Below are 15148 nucleotides of genomic sequence, written 5' to 3'. Positions count from 1 at the left end.
TCCGCCGGAGCAAGAGAACTAGACCCCTTGGATCCTACTTCCGGATCCGCTCTTCCTTATTTCTCCCTCTCCCCCTCCGGAGCGCGGAGCTAGGCCTCTGGTTGCGTCAGAAGTGCGCGTGTGTGGAGGAGTGGCGTGGGGGAGGCAATACGCATGTGCAAAGGTGCCTGAGCGGTGTCGGGGCGGAGCGAGCGCCACCTAGCGGCTGCTGCTGAACCTGCACACCTCCTCGACAAACCTGTAGACTGGAGACTGTTAAACCGAGGTTGCTCTTGGTCCGCTTTCTCAGGTCCGAAAAGTGGGAGCTGGTTGATGGCGCTGACCTGTCCTCAAAAAAGAAAAAAAGTAAAAGAAAAATTGGAGCCCATATCTGGAGATGTAATAAAGTCATAAGTCTAGAGCAGGTCCGGGAGGATAGCAAACTGGTTATCCCTGAAACTCATATAATGTGGAAGGTGAGAACTAATTCGCCACAAAGTTTTCTGTGCCCCTCCTGCCTCCAATAATATATATTATACATAAACAATATGTATTATATACATAAACATATCTTTACACATATACATAATATATACTCAATAATACCTATTATATATAAGCATATATAATATATATAAATAACATAAATTATATATTTATTTTGTTTTTTCGAGATTGGGTTTCTCTGTGTAGCCCTGATTGTCTTGGAATTCTATTTGTAGAACAGGCTGGCCTTGAACTTAGAGATGCCAGGGCTACCCTGTGCCACCATGCCCAGGTCAATAAACAATCTTTTAGATTAAAAAATCAAAACAAAACTATAAGCCAGGCTTGGTGGCACACACCTTTAATCCCAGTTCCCAGTACTCAGAATGCAGAGGCAGACAGATCTCTTGAGTTCAAGGCCAACCGGGTCTACAAAGTAAATTCCAGGGCAGCCAGGGCTTTGTAGAGAATCCCTGTCTTAAATAAAGAAATACACACATGCATACCTGCATACATACATACATACATACATACATACATACATACATACACACATACATACATAACTGGGTAAATAAACAGTATGTTTCTTGACACCAAGTTGTAAATCTACAGCCCTCTTACTTGAGATGTTTCCAAGTCTACAAATGTTAATGAGGGAACACTAAAAAATTTCTGGTTATAATTTTACAAACTGGTTATAATTTTAAACTAGACAGTATTTCCCTAGTGACTTTCTAGAAAAAAAGCAAAAGTTTTATTGTGTGATAGAATATGAGTTTGTCTTCTACTGAAACCTGTTTTGGGAGTTTATCTTTCTTGGCATGAAGCTTGACAGCAAGGTAAACCAACCTGTGAGATTTTACACATGGGATGGACTGACCTGGCCCCTGCAGCCTTGGGATAGGAGCTGGCTCAGGAAGGACTCTGATGCAGCCAGAGCTCCAAGGCTATCAGCTCTGAGAAGGACACATCTGGACAGCAAAGGGAAAACAAATATCTTCCTTATGTATCAATTAGAATAACAGAGGTTTACCCCCAGCCAGCCCAGGATCCTCACAGTATGTGATCTCAGTGGCTTCTTTGGGGGCTAGGTCAGTCTTCAGCTGTCAGGCAGAGCAGCTGGAGACTGCAGCAGCCACACCCAGAAGGTCTGAGAGATTTTTCTGCAGAGAAAGAACTTGGGAGAACGGACTCACCTTGGTGAAACAGTCAACCCAACAACTTGGGCAGGCCCTGCCAGCAGGCAGTTCTTTGCCCAGTGGTCAGTAGTACCACACTTGAAGCGAGCTCCAGGGGAGTGAGTTGCTGCAAATCTTCTTTGGAGACAGCCTCCTGCTGCTATCAGGAGCTGGTATTTGTGGTCAGGGGAACCGTAAATGCAATAGTCAGCAGAGCTCTGAGGGGTTTGAGAGGCAATATGTAATCCTTCTATTAGGTAGACCTGATTTTAAACAAATACTTGTTTTAGTTATTTGCTTTAGGCTTAACCTTGCCAATAGTCAGGGTTTGTATATGCTTGGCCCAGGGAGTGGCACTATTTGGAGGTGTTCCCTTTTTGGAGTAGGCGTGTCACTGTGGGTGTGGGCTTTAAGACCCTACTCCTAGCTGCCTAGAAGCCAGTATGCTGCTAGCAGCCTTTAGATGAAGTTGTTGAACTCTCAGCTCCTCCTGCACCATGCCTGCCTGGATGATAATGGACTAAACCTAGGAACCTGTAAGCCAGCCCCAATTAAATGTTGTTCTTTATAAGACTTGCCTTGGGGGCTGGTGAGATGGCTCAGTGGGTAAGAGCACCCGACTGCTCTTCCGAAGGTCTGAAGTTCAAATCCCAGCAACCACATGGTGGCTCACAACCATCCGTAACGAGATCTGACTCCCTCTTCTGGAGTGTCTGAAGACAGCTACAATGTACTTACATATAATAAATAAATAAATAAATCTTAAAAAAAAAAAAAAAATAAGACTTGCCTTGGTCATGGTATCTGTTCACAGCAGTAAAACCCTTAACTAAGACAGACGTTGGTACCAGGGACTGGGGTGTTGCTGTGATGGGCCTGACCATGGTTTTGTTTGGAAGAATGTGGATTTGGGGACTTTGGGTTTGGAAAGCAGTGGAATGCTTTTTTTTTCCTTTTTCCTTCTTCCTTCCTTCCTTCCTTCCTTCCTTCCTTCCTTTCTTTGTTTTGTTTTGTTTTGTTTTTCAAGGCAGGGTTTCTCTGTATAGCTCTGGCTGTCCTAGAACTTACTCTGTAGACCAGGCTGGCCTCGAACTCAGAAATCCGCCTGCCTCTGCCTCCTGAGTGCTGGGCTTAAAGGCATATGCCACCACGCCTGGCCTGGAATGCTTTAAATGAGACTTAATGGGCTATTCTAGTTGGAATATAGAAGATTTTGTTTTTGAGAGTAATTTGAATTGTGCAGACCTGGCCCAAGAGGTTTCAGGGGAGAATATCAATATGTGGCCTAGAGAGTATTCTTGTGGTATTTGGTGTAGAATGTGACTACTTCTTGCCCTTTTCTGAAGAGTCTGCCTGAGGCTAAGGATAAGAGACTCAGCAGGGCGGTGGTGTCACACGCCTTTAAGCCCAGCACTCAGGAGGCAGAAGCAGGCGGATTTCTGAGTTCGAGGCCAGCCTGGTCTACAGAGTGAGTTCCAGGACAGCCAGGGCTATATAGAGAAACCCTGTCTCGAAAAACCAAAACCAAAACAAAACAAAAAACCGAAAAAAAAAAAAAAACCCTGAAAGCTGGTGATAATGTGATAGAACAAGGGGCCATGTTTCAGCCCCAGCAAGCAGCAGAATTTGGCAGCTTTGGACACATGGCTCTGGCTTTAGAGTCCAGAATAGAAGGAACTACTGGGATAATTGATGCTGGTTGACTGGAGCTAAGAAATTAGTGATGATTAAGAAAAAACCAGCATCACTGAGGTGAAATCTTCTGGGAAGTGTTTCCTGAGAGCATAAAGAAGCTATGTTCCAGAGATAGCCAACTTGAACCTTGTGCTACAGCTGTGCTTGGTAATGTGTAAGTGTCACCCTGGTACTGGTTTTGAAGGTATGGGGAAGATACAAGATAGTAATTAGCTTCCGTTCTGGACACGGACTGAATTTGTCCGCATAGGTGTTTGTGAGTGGAAGGTGGGATGCCTATGCAGAGACCTGGATTCCTCGCGGATACTTCAGTCATGGTCAGTTTTTGTCCTGTTCCCCAAGAGCAGGAAGTATGGCTGCTGGTTCTGTTGAAATCTCCATTGAAGGCGATTCCTTCATAATAAGGCGGACCAGAGGACAGGCATAGCCAGCAGTCCTCAGTAGCGCTTGGATCAGTTCTATTAAGGGCATAAAAGGCTCCTCTCACTAGGTTAAACATTGTTGAAGGAATCGCGGGGGTAATAGTTAGAGATACATGAGGAGTGGGAGGTTGGGTGATAGCGGCCATATTAAGGGGGTCCGCAATCACTGGAGTAGGCTGAGTAATAATATGGGTGAGGGGTGTGGACTTGGTTGGGGGCCTAAAGGATTGTAGGGGGTCTCTATTTTTAATCTGATAGTGAACAATAATCCCTCATCATATCTTTTCTTGTAAATCCTAAGACCCCAGGTATACCCTTTTGTCCATCCCAGAGCTCTTTTCCCTGGTTCAGTGAAGGTGACACGGAGCGGATGGCACCAGTCAGTACACTCGTCTAGGTCAAATCCTCCAGGTACATAAGACGCTAGGGAATAGTTGGCTGTTACTCTAATATAGTCCCAGCTCGAGGAGGGCTTTCAGCGGGCTGTACCTGAAGTGTCTCGCAACCCCAGCTCTTGCAAAAGAAGTCAGCCTTACCTCCACATGTTGAATTGAGGGACTGACTTCGGTGGGGCCCGGGGCAGACATAGAAGGGATGAGTTCGAAGCATACTTCTTTGGTTAGAGCAACCACCCCATGGGTCTCTCGAATGTTTTTCTACATACGGAGGGGGTGTTAAAGGTACCCTCTGAATGTCAGGGTACCCCTCCAAGTCCCATCCAGGAGGGGCTCCTATAGCCAACTTACAGATGTCAGGGAAAAGATCAGGCCACCAAGTCCACAGAGGGTGTACCTCGGCGATTGTCCATACAGCCCTACCCCCCTCATTGAGTACCTCCCACGTTTGTTGAACAGGACTGTGGGGGTTGAAGTCCTTTGGGATGGCTCCTACAAAGCAGGCACAACTTAAAAGGATTAGTAGTCTTCTCCAAAGTCCACTCATCATGGCTGACTCCAGGGGGTTCTCTCTTGACGTGGGATGCGTGGACCCAAGTGGGGATTCCTTCCACTTTGACCGCGGTGGGCATTGTCAGTAGCACCAAGTAGGGTCCCTTCCACCTCGGCTCTAGGTTTCCTGCTCGGTGTCTCCTCACCAGGACTGTGTCTCCTACTTCAAACTGATGTGGCACCTGTGTGTCACCAGCAACATAGGTTTCTTTTAGCTGTTCCCAGAACTCTTTTCTTACTATTTCGAGAGCTTTTAATCGAGCCAAAAGACTAGAAGAAGGAGAGAAAGACACATCTGGGCGATTCTTATCCCCTACGGTCATAAAAATGGGTGGGGGCGCCCCATACATTAATTCAAATGGAGTTAGGCCAAGGGGTCCAGGTGTATTCCGAACCCTGAACAAGGCATAAGGGAGAACGGCTGTCCAATCGCTCCCGCCGGATTCTAAGGCTATTTTAGTCAGAGTCTCCTTTAGCGTTCTGTTCATCCTTTCTACCTGTCCTGAACTCTGGGGTTGTATGCACAATGTAATTTCCAATTTATCCCCAGTTGTCTGGCCAATCCCTGACTTACCTGGGAGACGAAGGCAGGTCCGTTGTTACCTTAGGTATCCCAAAGCGGGGAAGGATTTCTTCAAGTATCTTCTTGACCACTACATTAGCCGTTTCTTTCTTGGTGGGGAACTCTTTGACCCATCCCGAGAAGGTGTCTATAAAAACTAGGAGATATTTATTTCCATACCTAGCCGGTTTCACCTCAGTGAAATCAGTTTCCCAGTAGGCTCCAGGCCTGTCTCCTCGCAGTCGTTTTCCTTCCTGGAGCCTGCTAGACCCAGCGTTGGTAAGTGCACAAGCATGGCAGTTTTTTACTATCTCTTCCACAATTCTTTTTAATCCAGGAAAGTAATAGGGGGGCTTACTAACCAATTTTAGTATTTTTTTAGTTCCTAAATGAGTCAGATGGTGTATGTTAGCTAAGTAATCTCGCCCCTCTTCTTCTGTGAGGGTTCTTTTATTTATTTCCTCAGCAGCGGGCTGTTGGGTTCTCACCACCAGAGTCATTGGCCCTTGGGCTGCTTTTTTAGCTTCTTGGTCTGCCATTTGATTTCCCTTTTCAACGGGCCCAGTTCCCTTCTGGTGTCCTGGGCAATGGATAATTGCCACCCTACAGGGCAGATGAACAGCTTCTAATAAGCTGAGAATTTCTTCTTTATTTTTGATATCTTGGCCGGCAGACGTCAGCAGTCCAAGGTGTCGGTATATTGCTCCGTGAACATGAGCCGTGGCAAAAGCGTACCGGCTGTCGGTATAGACATTAAGAGCCCTTCCTTCTGCCAGCCTTAAGGCTTGAATTAGTGCGATTAGTTCCGCTTTTTGAGCTGATGTACCCTCCGGCAGGCTGCTGGCCCATATGACAGACTTCCCATCCACTACTGCTGCCCCAGCCCTCTGCTTACCTTCTACCACAAAGCTGCTTCCGTCCATGAACCAAGTCATCACCCCTGGCCAAGGTTGGTCTGTGAGGTCTGGCCGGATTCCAGTCTCTTCTGCCAGTATTTCTTCACACTTATGTGCAGGGGCCTCGTCAGCCTCAGGTAGTAAGGAGGCGGGGTTGAGAATGGCTGGGGGTGCGAAACTTACTCGCTCTGTCAGCAATAGGCTCTGGTAGTGCGTCATTCGGGCGTTGGTCATCCAGCGGTCCGGTGGTTGCCTGACGATGCTCTCAAGAGAGTGTGGGGCCACTATGGTAACATTCTGGCCCATAGTCAGTTTGTCAGCATCTCTTACTAGCATAGCTGTGGCTGCTATCGCTCGCAGGCAGGAGGGCCATCCACTGGCTACTGGGTCCAGTTACTTTGATAGGTAGGCTACCAGGCGCTTCCATGGTCCCAAAACCGGGGTAAGGACTCCCCTTGCCACTCCATTTCTTTCATCAATGTATAGGGTGAAAGGTTTGTTTAAATCTGGCAGGGCCAATGCTGGAGCCTGCATCAGTGCCTTTTTGAGAGTTTCAAAGGCTAGCTGATGTTCTCTGGTCCAGGTGAATTCCCCTTTCTCTTTGGTTAGTGGATACAAGGGAGCTGCCAGTGTGGCAAATCCGGGAATCCAGAGTCTGCAAAACCCGGCGGTCCCCAGGAACTCTCTTACCTGGCAAACAGTGGTTGGGGCCGGGATCTGCATAACAGCTTGTTTTCTGGCTTCTGTGAGCCACCGTTGTCCATTTCTCAGGACATATCCTAGGTAGGTCACTTCTATCTGGCATAACTGAGCCTTTTTAGCAGAGGCCCGATACCCCAGCTTACCTAACTTGCCCAGGAGGTTTTGGGTCCCAATTTCACAGTCCTCGCGTGTTTCTGCAGCTAGGAGCAGGTCATCTACATATTGCAGAAGAGTCACCTGTGGGTTATTGGCTAGGAAAAGAGCAAGATCTCGGTGTAGGGCTTCACCGAACAAAGTGGGCGAGTTCTTGAATCCCTGAGGCAGCCTCGTCCATGTGAGCTGTCCGGCTTGTCCACTCTCGGAGTCTCGCCATTCGAAAGCGAACAAGGGCTGGCTGTTGGGGTGTAACCTCAAACAGAAAAAAGTGTCTTTGAGATACAGGACTGTGTACCATGTCCGACCAGGTGGCAAGGTGCTAAGGAGGTTATAAGGATTTGGCACCGTGGGCTGTATGTCTTGAACTCTCTTGTTGACTTCTCTAAGGTCCTGGACTGGACGGTAGTCACTGGTCCCTGTTTTTTTTTTTTTACTGGAAGTAGAGGAGTGTTCCAAGGGGATTTGCATGGGACCAAAATCCCTTGTTGGAGCAGTTTGTTGATTTGGGGGCATATACCCTCTTGAGTCTTGCGCACGCCAGACTGGCCAGCAGTAACGACGCTGCAACAGGATCCTTCTGCACACGTTTATTGGGAGAGCTTGATTACAGAGGCGAAGAGACCCCGAGCCCAGAACTGGTGCTGCTTATATAGGCCTAGGAGAGGTGTGTCTCACACCTGGATTGGTTATGCACTACGCCTCATTTGCATGTTCCTCATCTGATTGGCTACTCTCTCTCTTTGTATCTCACAGAACCTCATTATCATACCTCATTTGCATGTCTCACATCTGATTGGTTATACTCTCAAAGCCTCATTATCATGCCCGGGCCAGGCAGTGTCTTTGCAAAAAACTTTACTGCATATGTACACATTGGTTGTTTGTCCAAACTTATGTGTGGTGGCCAGCAGTAGTCAGTGCCACTCTGCAATGGCACATGTGGCTTCCCACACTTGAGCTTCTCTGCTCGTGGGATATTGTCGGACCCCTATAGGGGTGGCCCCAGACTTAAGTTTAATCACCACTGGGGGGACCAGTTTTGCCATCCCCACTCCTCCTGTCTCTGCCCATGCCTGAGGGTATCGATTCAACCAGTCCTGTAATCCCTCAGGGGGCTTTACTTTATTTTGGTAAAGTTGATATTCCTCCCCTAGTTGTAAAGACAGCTCTAGAGTCTGGGGCGCTTTTATTCCCCAGAAAACCTCCGGTCGATGAGAGGTGAAAGTTATTTGTGCTTTTAACTTGGTTAGTAAGTCTTTCCCCAATAAAGGCATAGGACACTCTGGAATGACTAGAAACGAATGAGTTACTCGATTTTGCCCTATGTCTACTACTCGGGATGTGGTCCATGGATACGATTTTTATCCCGTGGCCCCGATCACCAAGGTTTTTTCATTTTTCTTCACTTTTCCTAGAGGTTTTTTGAGTACTGAAAATTCGGCTCCCGTGTCGACTAGAAAGTCCACGGGGGTCCCCTCCACTTCTTAGGTTACCCTAGGCTCAGGGAGGGGGACCGAGCCCCATTCCCCCTAGTCTTCATCTTCTCCAAGAGAAAGCACCTTTACCTCTAGTTTTTTGTTCAGACAGCCGCTCTTCCAGTGGCCCATTTCCTTGCAATATGTGCATTGGTTCCTCTCCAGGCGCTGCCTGCCTTCTCTGGGTCTCTTTGGTCCCTGCTGTCTTTTGTCTCCCAGGTTCCCTGACTGTCTACCTCTTCTTCCATTATCTCTTTCTCCAACTGTGGCCAGGATCCTAGTCAAAACCTTTTCTTGCCTCCTGTTTCTCCTATCCTCATCCTCTCTTTTCTCTCTTTTCTCTCTCTCTAACTTTTCATCTTCTGTTTCTCTCCTATGATACACTTTCTCTGCCTCTCTAACTACATCCCTTATGGTGTAATCCTGCAAGCCCTCAATTCGCTGTAACTTCTTCCTAATGTCAGGAGCCGACTGGCCAATGAAGGCCATAATTACTGAGGCCCTTTGACCCTCAGATGTGGGGTCAAATGGGGTATATCTCCTATAAGCCTCCATGAGCCTTTCAAAGAAGACTGAGTGGGGGGGGGCTCAGTCGCTCCCTGCATAACCTCTCTTACCTTGGCCAGATTCGTGGGCTTCCGGGCGCACCTCTGAGACCCGCCACTAGGACCTGGCGATAATTGAACAGTCGTTCACTACCTGGTGCCGTATTATAATCCCATCAGGGACGGGTTAGTGGGAATCTTTCATCTATCTCAGCTGGAGTTTGAACAGGGCGCCCAGCCTCATCTCGGACGTTTTCCCGAGCCTCGAGGAGAATCCTCTCTCTCTCCTCAGTTGTGAATAGAGTCTGCAGAAGCTGCTGGCAGTCATCCCAGGTCGGCTGGTGTGAATACATTAATGATTCAACCAACCCAGTGAGTCCTGCAGGGTTTTCTGAAAAAGGGGGGTGATTAGCTTTCCAGTTATAGAGGTCAGAAGAGGGAAAAGGCCAATTCTGTAGGGGCTGTAGACGATTCGGATCGCAGGGGGAGCCCCAATAGCCCTGAGGGGGAGCGCCATGGTTGAATCTGCAGGCCCCTCAGGGGTGACTCCTCGCCAGCTCCTTGTTCCTGTGGAGGGACCCTCTCCTCCGGCCAGGGCCTGAGGCAGGGGTCCTGAGGGAGCTGAAGGTTCGGTCTGGGGAGCATACGATGGGGGTTGAGGGGTGTCGGGCCACTCAGGGGGTTCTTCAATCTCTGGGTAGATCTTGGGGGGTTTCATCACTGGTGTGCTGCGATCATCATCTCCCCTGAGCGGTGGTTTCGGTTTCTCTTTCTCACCATTTTCTGGGATGGCTAGAATCTTGGTGCCAGGGTGGAGAGGCGGGAGGAATGGGCAAACCCACAGGGGTGGGTAGCGTGCCAAGTCCTCCCATACTGTGATGTACGGTTGTTGGTCTGGATGCGACCCTGGCCCTTCCTGAAAAACAATGGCCTTCACAGCTCTTATGGTGGGTAAGTAAAAAGTTCCTTCTGGTGGCCAACCTACTCCAAAAACAGGCCATTCCGAGGAACAGAGAGTCATCCATGGCTTTTTCTTCACTATTACTGACAAATTTCGTCCTCTAGCCCTAATGTCCGTCCAATGGTCCTTAGTCAAAGATAAAGGAGCAGACACGGTCTGTCCCATAGTGAAGAATAAGAATAAACACAACACAATGACAGAGACGGAAAACACTAAGACATCCAAAACACTCGTCCGCGTCTGGACTTATACAACCAGCCAAACGCTACCTCTGATGGAATGGGATTCCATGTCCACTCCTCTGGCAGGAAAAGCACTCACTCTTCTTCACTCTGCCAGGCAACAGCCAGGTCCTCCTGACTGTTCTGTACCCCGGGCACTCCAGGGTCTCCCTTGGAATGTCTTCCAAGGGTGCAGCCTGTGGGGAAATAGACCATCATCTTCCCACAGCCACTAGGGTCCTTACGGTCCACAGTGGCAACTGCCAGAATACAGAATACCAGAACTGGTAACACAGGTGGGGCTCAAACCCACAATCTCAGAACTAAAAAACTAAGACACAAATTCAGCAGTGCCACACTTAGACACTTAGACAACAGACAACATAACAAGACTCACACAAACAAACGCACCTCCAAGGGGTTCTTCGGGGTTCCTGGGTGTCACGCAGATCTCGCTGGGGCCTCCAAATGAAAGAACCTAGTGGGGAAACCCCCACTCAGCTCCCAATTCGGCGTGCACCCAAGAATCACGAATAGAACACAACACCTTGATGTAACAACACGAGGTATTTTAATGGCGGAGCTCTGGGTCGAAACGTATCTCACACAGGAGCCAGTGGATTCGACCACGAGGCTTGGGAGCTAGGGGTTTTTATAGAAAAGGAGTGGGGCTGGGGGAGGAATTGACGCGGTTTCACATGATTGGTCCATTTAAACATCAACAGCCTGTAACATTTAACTTAGGTCAGAGGGGTGGGAGATAGGGAGGCGATGGGCCTGCCCGGGCATGTCCTGGTCTGTTCTGCTATGTTCTCAGCCCCAGGTTTTAAAGCTCACAAACAACTCTTTGGGCTATTTGACATACATTACATGAATCACAGGTTTCAAGTTTTATTTCCTTTCATTAGTTGCTATGTAAGCTAAGATGAGCCCTTGGGGCACACTCTTTCAACCACAAAGACTGTTGGGGGTGATCCTTTTGTGCATTGTATAAAGGTTGTCTTCGGTATTTTATTCTTAAAGCTGTATTTTGTACACACTCCCTCCAACCCCTTCTGATTGGTTTCATAAAAAACTGATTGAGGTAACACACCCTGTGGCAGAATGTAGACTAATAGAAATAGATGAATTTAAGTCATACCAACTAGTGGGGAACAAGCCTAAGCTGGGGCCCAGCTTTCATAACTGATGAGATGTCCCGGTGTCATCACTTAGGAAGCTGGCTGGGGAGACAGCCAGTGATAAACAACAAAATCTATTTTCCTAAACAAGAGTGGAATTCAGGTTGCATACAAGCCTGCTGTTACAAGTCTTAAGCTATTTGTGTGTTGTTCTTGATTTTAGCCACACCCTACGAACTTACCCTGAGAAACAGAAAGTTTATTACACAATGGTCTTACAAATATTGAGATAAAGTTTATACTTTAGTAAAAGTTCTGGAGCTCTAAGAGAACAGAGTGATTCAGAGAGAGAATTCAAGCCAAGGAGTGTGGGATATGCAGCTGTAAGCTGTGGGGAATACTTTACTTTTTAGCTGTTTTCGAGCACATAGCATCTTTCTTGGCCCTTTCTCTCTTTAGTCCTGGAGCTCACTTTGAAGACTAGGCTGGCCTCGACATTTTTTTTAAGATTTATTTATTTATTATTTATTTATTTACAGCTAAGTACACTGTAGCTGTTCTCAGACACACCAGAAGAGGGTGTCAGATCCCATTTCAGATGATTGTGATCCACCATGTGGTTGCTGGGATTTGAACTCAGGACCTTTAGAAGAGCAGTCAGTGCTCTTAACCACTGAGCCATCTCTCTAGCCCGTCTTGGCCCTTTCTGTTTTGCTCTCTTTCACCCTGTCTCAGAGTCAGGTGGCCTGCCTCACCCGGGATAGAGATTTTGGAGGAAATTTTGAAACAAGCATGCTTGGTTCTGGAGAAAGCTGGGGCCATGACCTAACTCCAGAGTCAGCCTTTTTATAGAGTAGAACAGCATAAAACAATTTTAAAAATATTATCCATATGGAAAAGCAGTGTGAATCTTTGTAAGACTGAATTTAGTGATCTGAGGGCGGAACTAGTGCGAGCATGGAGCAGGGAAGGCTTGGGACAGAAGGATGTTGGGAGTGGTGAGAGTTTAAAGATAAGAGATTCTCGGGGGTAAAAGTTGTCACAATGCACCAGAATTTGGCGACTGAATGTTCTGGAGCCAAGCAGTAAAACAGGGAGGCTTTAGCGACATCTCTGAGTCTCAGGGTCTGAGGAGGAAAAGAGATTATGAGCCTGTGGAGGGAGCTCTGGCTCCAGGAACAAGCTGAGGGACCAGGGAGGAGGGAGCCTGGGGCAGAGAAGGAGGAGATGGGAGTGACTTTAGGAAAGGGGCCAACAAGGATGGGACAGGGAAGGGCAAGAATCCTGTCAGCAAGAATTTCAATTCAGGGTGTCCCCAAGTGGACTGAGAGACCTGTCAGAGAGGAATGTCCCAACTGGCCAAGGTGTCTCTTTCCATGTGACAGGTTCCCAGTAAGGCTAGAGATGGAGCCTGTGAAACAAGCCCCAGGACTTAGGAGGTCCCCAGACCTTAGCACTACTGGCTCTAGGATACAAGTGCCATTCAGGCTGTAAGGCTCAGCACAAGACAGCATCCCCTGACAAAATGTAAAGAAAGACCTAATCCATCAAAGTCTGTAGTTCTGGAAATCTCTCTACCTGTGCTGACCTGTGGTTTCTGTAGTTCCACTTCTGGCTAACTGTTCTTGTTAACTGAAGTATGGCAACCCAGAATATCAGTGTGCATACGTACATGCGTGCTTGCTCGTGCACCCACCCCACCCCCCGCCCTTAAAAGCTCGCCCTGCAGACAGCTCAATGCTACTGGGATCCCAAGCACACAGCGTAGTCTCTGGCTGGCACATGAAGACTTTCTATTGGCTTAAACCCATATCCAAGCAGATGGAGACCCAGGCTGGAGACCACCATGTATTTTGATATGCCAATAGGTGCCACAGGTAGTCACATGTCCCTTCTGCCATAAGTAAGGGAAATGACTCCTTTCAGAAAGTGGGAGCCAGATTCACAAGTTCCCAAGGAATGCTGCCTTCAGGCTTTATCTATGAGAAATCCTCCTATAGGCCAGGTGGAGCTCATTGCTGGATATTCCGACTGCCCTTTGGGATTTGGGGAACTGGGAGTTTTCCTTTGGACCTGACACCCTAGTGACAAGAACTTCAGTTAGCACCAGCCCCAACCAGACTAAGAGACTTGTTAGAGAGAAATGTTCGGAGTCACAGAGGAGAGGCATCCCTTTTCATGTAATAGGTGCTCATTAGGGTGAGAGAAACTTCCTGACTCAGTAACATGAATTCTCTTAGGAGAGTCAGATTAGCAGCTCTGTTCAGTTAGGAGAGGCCAGGCCCCTGGGAGTTCATTTGTTCTCTCCTGGGTGTTCAGCACCAAATGTTACTTGAGGGGACTCAGTTAAGAAAAGGCTGACATAGCCAAGCAGTGGTGGCGCACGCCTGTAATCCCAGCACTTCGGAGACAGATGAAGGTGGATTTCTGAGTTTGAGGCCAGCCTGGTCTACAGAGTGAGTTCCAGGATAGCCAGGGCTACACAGAGAAACCAAAAAAAAAAAAAAAAAAAAAAAAAAAGCTTGTTTGTTTGTTTGTTTGTTTATTTTTGTTAATCAGAGTAAAACTAGCTAGTAAAAGCACACATATTGTAAATTATTGGTTTTGGTTCATAGGTGGGGGTTAATGAGTCCCAGTAACAACCCTTGACTGTTGAGGACTCTGCCTCTCTTTACTTTCTGCTACCGAGTATACTGTGGATGATTTATTCAAAGAGAATATGAAAAGTAGCCCAAGGATTCATTGTTCCTTCAGGTAGTAACAATGCTTGTACTCCACAAGTGAGCACTAACCCCCATCTAGACTACAGAAAATCCAATTCCTCATGAGATTACAATCAGTATGAGTTACAGACAGAAGCTTTTGTTCAGTTTGCTTTCTCTGAAATGATTTCTGTCACCAGATTTCTCACCAAAAAATACAAGGTATTAATTCAATTTTTGTTAACATACTATTTTCATCCTTCATTTTAGCAGACCATAATTCTTGTTTTCTCCTTGCGTATAGCAAGACTTCAGCATTCTATGAACCTGGCTTTAGAGTTTTTGTTTCATTTTTATTATCTATGACTTTCTTTTCTTTCTTCTTCCTTCCTTTCTTCTTTTTTTTTCTTTCCTTTTTTTTTGTGTGTGTTTTTTTTGTTTTTCAAGACAGGGTATCTCTGAAGCTCTGGCTGTCCTGGGACTCACTTTGTAGACCAGGCTGGCCTCGAACTCAGAAATCTGCCTGCCTCTGCCTCCCAAGTGCTGGGATTAAAGGCGTGTGCCACCATGCCCCACTCTTTCTTTTTTCTTCCTTCCTTTCTTCCTTTCTCTCTTTCTCTCTTCCTTTCTTTTATAGCTTCTTGAGTCAAAATAGCAGTTTCTCACATTTATGGCAACCTCATTGGAAGACTAACTGCTTCAGCTAACCTGGATCTCTGAGAGCTCCCAGAGAACCAGCCATCAGCCAAAGAGCATACATGGGCTGGTTCAAGGCCCCCACATTTATAAAGCAGAGGACTGCCTTGTCTGGCCTCAGTAGGAAAGGATGTGCTTAATTCTGTACAGACTTGAGGCCCCTGAGAAGGATGTTGGGAGGGAAGGGAACACCCTCTCAGAGGCATAGTGGAGGCAGAATGGTGTGAAGAACTGTGGGAGGGGGGAGAGAGAGGGGGAGCAATGACTGGATTATAAATAAAATAATTTTTTTAAAAAGACAAATATATGTTTCGTTGGACAACAAATATATTGGATTCAAAACATATATCTGAGAGCATAACAGATACTAACTAAATATTAACTGAATAATGGAATATATT

The sequence above is a fragment of the Mus musculus genome, chromosome 17 (genome assembly GCF_000001635.26).
Source record: "Mus musculus strain C57BL/6J chromosome 17, GRCm38.p6 C57BL/6J".
Classification (NCBI taxonomy): domain Eukaryota; kingdom Metazoa; phylum Chordata; class Mammalia; order Rodentia; family Muridae; genus Mus; species Mus musculus.
This window is presented reverse-complemented; position numbering follows the sequence as displayed.